Genomic DNA, 8,933 nt, shown 5'->3' on the forward strand with positions numbered 1-8,933 from the left:
TATATATATATGTATATATATATGTATATATATGTATGTATATGTATATGTATATATATATGTATGTATATATGTAAATATATATATGAAATAAAATATAAATAATATTAAGAAAAATAGGCCTATTTATAATAACATTCCTTCCTTCGTGAAGTCATTCACATGAGCTACACAGTTAGTCTTTAATGTAGCCTCATTTTAAGCGAATATAATATATATAAAGGTTACAGGTTAACGGTTATTCATTAGTATAATAAATTATACTTGTTATTAATTTACTGGAAAAGTCGTAGCAGGGTCACCGACGAGCAAGTTAACAGCATGACCCCCCCCCCCCATTTATACTCATGGGTGGAGACAGGCAAAGTAAAGTGCCTTGCCCAAGGACGCAAGCAATGTGAAGATTGAGCGTCCCTTTCGAACTCCCGATCTCATGATCAGAAGTTCAACACCTTACACGCAGCGCCTGTGCCACACGCTCCAACATGGTTCCAAAGGTGTAGTAGAAAATTATCTGTTTTGTAATTGGTTCTACAATCTTTGTTACCTAATAAACACTGTTTTACAAAAAAAAAAAAAAAACTATTTTCCACAGTAATTTGTTAATTTGCATTTTGAGAAATGGGCTGCAAATTATAATATCTTGATGTTGTTATCGGTATGACGCAGCTTGAAATGGAATTATTACTCAATCCTCTGACAGTGTATTTCCAGGGAACAGTGAATTTGGTTTGGATGGTATTTCAAACCATTATTTAGAGAATGAATTATTTAGTATTTTAATTTGGTCACATGCATTGTAAAAATGTCAATATATTACACAAATCATTCGAAGTATATAAACTTAAAAAACAATGTTAAAAAGTTGTTGTTAACACCTTTCTTACCAACAATATATTCAAATAATGGTAACGTGTGTTTCACAAATAATTGCCCGGTTATAGTGGGTCTGACTCTCAAACGTTTATCTGAATTATCTTGTTCTCGACTTACATGCAGATCTTCCAAAGATAGGTAATCTAGATAGTCAAGATAAAAGCATTTCTGAATAATAAAAAAAAAAAAATAAGGTAAAATTTGTAATTTTATTGGACATATCTTGTGCCTTTAAACAAAAACAATTGTGTACGTTATAATGTCTTAAGGAATATTTCCACCGAATCCGAATTTTGTGTGTTGGAATAGAGACGGCACTCAGCGTTTTGGAAACTTGTTCGGTTTTTTTTCCTGATGTGAGTGCTGCCTTACTCCCTGGTATTGAAACTTTTTGATATGATGACTCTAATCAAGCCATGTCACCTCGGCGACCCTAGCCCCAACGGCTGAACTTCATTCACAAATCTTCCTCTTGAAACTGTTTCTATTCCAATTAAAACATTGAAATGACTTTATAGGAATTAAATTAGTCATGTTGTGAAAGAGGAGTACGGTAGTACAATATTAGTACTAAAATGGGACTCAGAAGGCGCTGGCATTATTATCCATCGATAATACATTTTACGTGGATTTTATTGATGTTAAAAACCATGTCTATGCATAATTTACACTCGAAGTATACACACATTTTCATCTGCTGAAAATATACCAAGAACGATGTAGTAAGGGTGTGTCGCATCTAGATAACTGTGGGAAAACAACATAATCAATCTGCTGCTCTCCCCCCCCCCCCCACTCTCTCTCCCTCTTTGACTTTTTATCGGTTTAGACAAGCTGATAACATGCAGCAACATGCTTTATCAAATTGTAAATGATTAACATGCATTCACAAAATTGGTCGTTTGTAAACATTCAGATGTTCAAAGCGTTTTAAGTCTTACGCTTAAAATGCATTCACAAGCTTATGTGAATACAATACAGTCACGTATCTAGGAGTCTTGAAATGATAGATGATGGCGAATTATGATGAGGGGAGGGGCTGTCTCTTATACACATCTAGATGTGTATAAGAGACAGGAATAGGGATGTCCCAAAGGAGGGGTTCTACTGTATCTGTATTATATGATAATATATTATTAATCATTATTTCGGCCCCGAAACATGGACTCAGAAATACCACACTGGTATCCGACGGGGTACTGTGGGTTACCGGTACTTCATTAAAATAGTAATATATTTTTAATAATTTGCTTTTATGCGGCAAGTTATTCAAGACTAAGTGCAGTACTTACATGGTTACCCAAACTTGAATGACACTTATACATTCATACAAAGTAGGAAAGGATGTTTGACAACAACGATACAACTTGTCATCTAGTATTAAATTGCTGCATATTATTTTTATTTTTTTCATAAATTTTGGGTGACCCTATAAAAATTTAAATTGTGACCCTATTTTGGTGTGAAGTGGCTAGAGTATTTTTCAATTATGCATAATTATGTTATTTTGAGACTTCAATGACCTGCAATAATGAGAGGAGCAATTAGGTTTTGGTGACTTTTTCCTCTTCTATATTTGCCTTTTAAGCGTATCAACAAAAATGAATTGTTTTTTATGAGGAAAACACTTATAAATATCGATATCTGTTGCGGAGAATTTGCATTTCTTGCTGTTGTGTTCTGTCGTCAAAACTTATAGAGGTGGAACTGAGATCAACGCAACACTGACGACGAAAATGTATGAGAAAACATAAGCATGCTTTCATTAATTTTTTTCGTTGAGTTTACATAAATGGAGAATAACATTTCTCTTATGCATAATTAATTTGAAGTAATTCATAAATAAACCATCGCCCGCTGAGCACCATCCCTATCTGGAGTTCGGGGCCAGAAAATATATTATAAAAGCAAATTATTAAAAATATATTACTATTTTAATGAAGTACCGGTAACCCACAGTACCCCGTCGGATACCAGTGTGGTATTTCTGAGTCCATGTTTCGGGGCCGAAATAATGATTAATAATATATTATCATATAATACAGATACAGTAGAACCCCTCCTTTGGGACATCCCTATTCAGGGGACTTCCCTATTTTCAGTGAAACTAAGGGAAATATATTTTTTTAACTACGGCCAACCCCTATCAAGAGTACTGCCGTAATTTGGAAAAAGGCATTAACTCCATTTTTTGAGATTTTTGGATTTTTGTTTCTATGGCATCCTATAGATGTAATCTATCATGTGAATTGATCCTATACCCCAAAAAATGTCCAGAAATATGAAATAAATATTATATTTACGCATTAACTCCAATCCATGAATGCAGAATAATTTGGAAGAAGGCATTATCTCCAACAAACAATGAACAGATAATAATGAACCAATCACAGAAGACAATTACGCATAGTTAATTAGTCATGATGGCTTGTAAATGCACATAATGCCTAGCTTTACTTCGGTTTAAAAAAAATGGCATATTAAAAAATCTTCTACCACTAATGAGCGAGAATAGAAAAGCCTTTTGGAGAAACATGCCTATTGGCGATGTTGCTGATTTGATAGATAATTGAGTAAAAAATCAGGCCAATAATCGCAATAAAATACAGAAAATACCATTATTTTGAATGCTGATAAAAGTTATAAAATCACAATAAAAATAAAGAAAAGAATATTTTATTACTTTCAATGCTGTTAAAGTAATAAAATCACAAAAAAAATTAAGAAAATAATATTTCATTATCTTCAATGCTGGTAAAATGATGTTGACAAATAAAAGAGAAAACCTAAAACTCGTCTAACTTTGATTCATTTAGATTCTATTTATCTACCACACCATTTTATAGAACCATTTACCTCACCGAATAGTGTCTTTAATTTTGAATAATAGCTTAAAAAAGTATAATTTGTGTATTTGGGCACTTTTTACATGATTCGTAAATACAATATTAAGATTCGAAATATGTAACTTCGCGTTTGTAAAATAGAAGTCTGTAAATTTAGTATACGTAAATTAGAGGTTCTACTAAGTATATTAATACTATTCTTCATAATATAACCATCATATATCAATATCATTGTATTCTGATTGAATATAAAAATGATAGCAGCTTAATTTGAACAATAATAATAATTTTATCTATTTTTATACGTGTACAATACAATGATGACTCCTGAATTGATTATAAATTTATACTATAATATTAATTTTAACTTACATGGACTAAATTTCGTGAAATAAATAATTGACACTGGCATACATTATTTGTTTGTCAGAAATACTGTAATTTGGCTACGTAAGGTACATATTTCCCTGGAAAAACTGGAGTTAATGCCTAACTTCAGATTTTTCACGCACCATTGACTCCTGTTAAAATTTGGAATAGTGCATTATCTCCATTTAAATAGGGTTAAAGAACAAAAATCACCATGGAAATTATTTAATATGTTTTTTAATTATATGTATAGTATATTTGCCAAAAAAAATTACTAGAATTCATTTCCAGTAAAAAAGGCTAACGACAAACGCGTTTTTCTCAATAACTCAAAACTAGGATTTTGGAGTTAATGCCTTTTTCCAAATCACGGCAGAGTACACCCCTGAGTATGCCAAATGTTCGCATAACTCCTATTTTAAGTGGACACTTAATTTTTTGTATCATTAATACCACTGTATCGCAGCAGTATACAGCAGTCTTAAAATAATAATAAAAAAAACTCATTCAACTTTATATTTGACACCTTTTGAGCAATAAACCAGCATTTTCTCCATTGAATCCTTAGAGTAAACATTAACGCATGTGTTACTTCATATACACCAATACTGTCAATTTTGACCCCCCCCCCACCATAGTGATTTCGTTTCTTTGTTTTTCATGTGCTTTTATTGTATATAGGATTCTAATCCATACTACAACATGCACTCTTAGGCCTAACTCTAAGTCGTTCTCTATTTCTGCTAGATTCATCAAACCGAAGGTGTTCCCTTAATAGGGGTTCTACTGGCTTTTGTGATTTTTATTAGCAAAATGTTCACAACAGACCGAAGAGAGCCCCACAGATGACTTGAAGGAGGGTGTGTGTTCTTTAGGGATATTTTAAAGAATATGACCTTACAGGGCATCGTATGCTTACTGGTGACTCAAGAAAACATTAGGCCTATGTTCACAAAAGAGATAACATGCCCTGTATACATTATGCTAAGACTGCTTACTCTTTGAATAAAGTGCAAGGAACCAATACATAATACAATCAATAACAGTTTGACTATATAATTGTATTTACACAACGTGCAGGGAATTGTGAAATAACATATGCAATTAAATAAAACGTGTTATGAATTTGGATGCAAATATTTGAAAATAGGCCTATATAATACCATAGAGATGATGAATAATGATGATGATGATGACGATGATTATATGTGTCGGGGATGGTAACTACGACGACGAGGATGATGATGATGATAATGATGATGATGATAATGATGATGATGATAATGATGATGATGATGATGATGATGATAATGATGATGATAATGATGATGATGATGATGATAATGATGATGATGATGATGATGATGATGATGATAATGATGATGATGATAATGATGGTGATGATGTTGACAGGTCGTGCAATGGTTTGAGTTGTGGAGACATCAATGCAGGCGAAGTGAAATTTGTTGGATCCCCACACCCTCCAAACCTAATCACCCACCCACACCCACAGCCCTCGTCCGACGCAACGAGTAAAAATATTTATATTCAAAACCTATCAGTTACTGTAACTGCCATCCCTACATTATAATTTTGGGCCATTCTAAACCATAGTATCACTCTATACGAATCCCAGAGAATTTTCAATTCTTGTTGCCATGCCAAATTCTGAGAGAGAATTGTTGAAATATCTGTTCATTTAGTATAATTTTAAAAAGAAAATAAAAACAAAACAAAAAAATCAAATTTTAACATGGAATGACAAAATTTAGTTTCCCCCCAAAACGTACTTAAAACATAAAGCTACAAAAATAATGTTGGTATCAATTGATAGAAAATTTATTAAGCTTTCATTATTACAACAACAAAATATTAATAATATATTACACATTTTATATTCTCGATTATCATTTTATAGTAAAACTGACCGGAAATGACCTTTATTGACGTCTGACGGGCCTCGTCAGACGGGCAGTTCCAAGACTGCCCATGGGATGGTCTTTCCAAAAATACCAACTAAACATGTGGTCATTTTCTGCATGTAAATGGCCTCTGAATCCCAGGTGTCGAAGAAACACTTTATCAAAACAATCAATCAAGTTTGGTTGCTTAACCGTTTTTACTGGTATTTTCAAGTCTATTTAGTCAGACGACCTAAAGAACAAGTGATCCAAAAATCGTAAGCTCACAATTATTATGGGAAAAGTAATTGTTTGTCCGTCTCTGATTTTTTTTGTTATAGTACCAATGATTTGTTTCTTTAAATGTTGGAATGGTACTTTATAGAAATATGGGCAGGTGTCACGTGACGCGTGAAGCAACAAGCAGGATTGGGGTGAGGTGTATGAGATTTTATTTATAAATTCTAAAAGTTTGAGGCTATGTTCTCACACGGCAGCTAACGGTTAGCAGGGTCCGGATCCTGCTAACCGTTAGCTGCCGTGCGTCCATGCGAAAAAATCCAGATCCGGATACCAACAATATGATGATCGAATCACTGGCCAATAAGAAACTGGAAATTGTAAACGCGTACGTGTGATTGGTTGATGATAGAAACGCCCTCAACTTGCTAACCGATAGCGCTTGCTAACCGTTAGCGTATCCGGATTCGATTTTTTTTCCGTACGAAACATTTGCATGAAACTCCACTCGGGTTGTCTCGACTGACTCGACTCGAAAATCGCAATTCTGGAGGTCAAAATGTCATCAACCAAAGATAAACGTCTACAAAACTTATGAGATACAGGATATTGCTGCTCGCTGTCTGATTTTGAAAAAAAAAAACACATTGCAATTCATTATTTAATATCACTTTATTGCAAACAACAATAAGGAAATGTAAAATACAATCCTAGATCATGGCCCAGGTGAGGCACACACAAGGAGAAACGGAACAACAATGAGAAAAGGACAAAAATCAGTAATTTAAAATATACCTATAAGAAATTATAACAATCCTATTTTAGTCAGTTATAAGATATGGAGGATTAATCCAGGATGGTTCGTTTTTCGCATAATATATACTAAAGGAAGAGATTATGGCAAGTTTAGAAATACTGTCACGGAATTTTTTTTAAATATAATGGGTCGTTTAAAACAACATATGTATTATTTGATTTCGCTGCACGAATAATAAAAAGTGTTAGGCACTATTTGAGTTACATACTTGTGCACATTTTAATTTTTTAGTTGGCCGCGGTTTTGGGTTAACCTACCTGTCATGACGAATTGGAATCAACTCGGCCCCAAGTCAACTCGGCCCCAATTTACTGTGTACGGTATTTTTTGAATATTTACCAAGAGATTTGAATGCATAGCCAAAATTAGAGTGTTTTTAAATCGTTGCCTTTGTTATTTCGTTTCATTTACATGCACTTACAATAATTAAAACTGAATAATAATATTCGCTGCACGAATAATAAAAAGTGTTAGGCACTATTTGAGTTACATACTTGTGCACATTTTAATTTTTTAGTTGGCCGCGGTTTTGGGTTAACCTACCTGTCATGACGAATTGGAGTCAACTCGGCCCCAAGTCAACTCGGCCCCAATTTACTGTGTACGGTATTTTTTGAATATTTACCAAGAGATTTGAATGCATAGCCAAAATTAGAGTGTTTTTAAATCGTTGCCTTTGTTATTTCGTTTCATTTACATGCACTTACAATAATTAAAACTGTATTAATAAAAATAATATTAATAAAAATTATACAAAGGTATATAAAATAACTAATAATATAATAACAATACTTGGGGCCAAGTTGACTTGGGTTGGTTGACATGGAGCCGAGTTGACTTGGGGTCGGGTTGACATGGGGCCGTGTTGACTTGCGGCCGAGATGACTGGGGCCGAGTGGACTTGGGGCCGAGTTGACCTGCTTCCGCCTAGAATTACCGGTACTAAAAATAAAGGCAGGGAGTTTGGATTATAAGCCTATATAGTATACTGTAGGTGCTTCTCAATTGATTACAATGCTTAGGCTAAGTATAATGGCGAAATTATATATGGTTATTTATAATTATTATTATTGTTAATATTATTGTTATTAATATTATTATTATTGTTATTATTTAATATTAATTACATTACAAGGCTTAGACCAAGTTCATTAATGCCTGAATTATATATTTAATTAATTATATTTAATATTTTTTACTCGCTGTCCCTGTCCCATTTTAATTTCATGTTTTAAATTTTGTTCAAAATTTCAGTCAATGGCATGCGAAGCATGACTGTTGTGTCAGGCCTAGGAACCTTGGGGCCTAGTCTGGTGGAAGGTGGGGGGGGGGGCTGGTAGGTAGGACCTAACTCAGCTTGGAACTAGGCCGTTCCACTAGGTCCATTATTTAGCCTCTTTTGCTCTAGCCTTTGATAGATGTACCTATTTACCACTGGCACTACTATAGAAGGGGGTACTAGCTGTTGTTGTAGTAAATTTGATAACAAACATACAAGAAGCTCACAGTTAGTTACAGACCTAGCCTACTGTTCATCCCATGAATCGGTAAGATTTTATAGGCCTGCCGTAGGTAAATAAAGAACAGTACAGTAAAGGTAATAGAATACTGTACTCGAGCGTCACGACATTGCGAAGTGCCTGCTCTTGTTCGTATATCAAACTCGAGTCGAATCAATCCGAGACGGCCCGAGTGGAGTTCCATGCAAATATTTCGTACGGGAAAAAAAATCGCCCACCGCGCGCGATTTTTTTTCTCCGTACGAAACATTTACATGAAACTCCACTCGGGCCGTCTCGGCTGAATCGACCCGAAAATCTCATTGCAGAATTCAGGAGGTCAAAAGGTCATCAACAGATAAACGTCTACAAAACAACATCTGAG

The sequence above is a fragment of the Anneissia japonica genome, unplaced genomic scaffold (assembly GCF_011630105.1).
Source record: "Anneissia japonica isolate Jap-2015-1 unplaced genomic scaffold, ASM1163010v1 scaffold241_len727266_cov204, whole genome shotgun sequence".
NCBI classification, from domain to species: domain Eukaryota; kingdom Metazoa; phylum Echinodermata; class Crinoidea; order Comatulida; family Comatulidae; genus Anneissia; species Anneissia japonica.